This window comes from Condylura cristata, unplaced genomic scaffold (assembly GCF_000260355.1).
Source record: "Condylura cristata isolate star-nosed mole 26May11 unplaced genomic scaffold, ConCri1.0 scaffold00054, whole genome shotgun sequence".
NCBI classification, from domain to species: domain Eukaryota; kingdom Metazoa; phylum Chordata; class Mammalia; order Eulipotyphla; family Talpidae; genus Condylura; species Condylura cristata.
The window spans coordinates 1,509,512-1,510,706 of NW_004567155.1; the positions used below are offsets into that span (position 1 = coordinate 1,509,512).

A 1,195-nucleotide genomic window follows, 5' to 3' on the forward strand; every position below is an offset into this window, starting at 1 on the left:
CCGCGGGCCACGGGCTCAGCCCCAGGGCACCCTGTTCTGCAGCCCGACGTGCTGTCCACCTGCGGCTCAGCCTTTGGGGTCACGCTGGGTGCTGCTCTCCAGGGCAGGGAGTGCCAGGGCTTTCTGGCCCAGCTGGGTCCCACCTACAGGCAGGGTGCCCAGTGCGAGGCCCGGGGCCCCTGTGGCCCGGCCGGGAGGCGGGCGGGGGGCTGGCTGCCCAGTGGCCTGTCTGTGGGGAATGTCCGGAATGCGAGTGACCTCAGCGGGTGAGCCCTGTGTTTGCCTAATGGGATTCTTGGCAGCCCGGCCAAGGGCGCGGGCACGTGTGGCCAGGTACACACACCTGGCCCAGCACACCTGGCCCAGCCCCGCCGGCCGCAGGCACGCACAGACAGGGGCTCTGCCCTGGCCGCCTCAGCTGGGCCGGGCCCTGGGCCGGGCTGCCAGGTGGGTCTGGGCCTCGGCGGGGTGGGGAGCTCAGGGGCGGGGCGCTGGCAGGCCCGCGAGGGGTGGGGTGCCCCTGCTGGGCAGGGGTCACGGGGAGCAGCAGGCCCAGGCTGCACTTTGTTTTGCTGGGGCCATTTTCCGGGTGCCCAGGGTGGGGGTGGGGGGACCGGCGGGCAGGAGGGCAGAGGCAGCAGCTCCAGGCTCAAATTCCAGCTGGCAGCGGTGACCTTGGGAGGAGCCCACTGCCGCGGGGTGGGCGGGGCGGGGACCCCTGGCCGCAGGTCTGGGGCAGAGTCCTCCCAGGACAGGTCACCGGGCAGGAGGACACAGGAAGCCCGGGGTGGGGAGGGAGGGTGCCAGGAAACAGGAGGGCCGGCCCAGGGCGGCTGGGCGGGGGCGGCCAGGTCCCCGCGGGTGGGGCGCCCACGGCCGGCCCCTCCACACCCCGCCTCGGGACCCAGGCCTGGGGCAGTGCCGGTTGGGTCCCACCCCTGGCTCTGCCCAGAACAGGCCCCGCAGCCGAGGCCCAGCCTCCGCTCCCCTGAAACTCCCACACCCAACCTTCACCCCCGCCGAACGCCAGCGGCTGCCTGGCCGGGGTTTCCTGCTGGCGGACACCCAGGAAGCGCCCCCTGACAGCTGACCCTCCACGGGGCCTGGGGGCCTTGGGGGGCCGGGAGACCCCTCACCGCCGTCCCCGGGGGAGGGTCTGCGGCCCCGAGCCGGGAGGGGCCTGCCCGGGGGCCGC

The 1,195-nt window shown here is 75.0% G+C and overlaps 1 protein-coding gene across 1 annotated transcript in view; it reads right to left on the minus strand.

The window, feature by feature from the left end:
- The window catches only part of EPS8L2 (EPS8-like 2), a 26,154-nt gene that overhangs the window by 4,839 nt on the left and 20,120 nt on the right, over positions 1 to 1,195 (minus strand). The gene's annotated exons all lie outside the window — the stretch shown is intronic.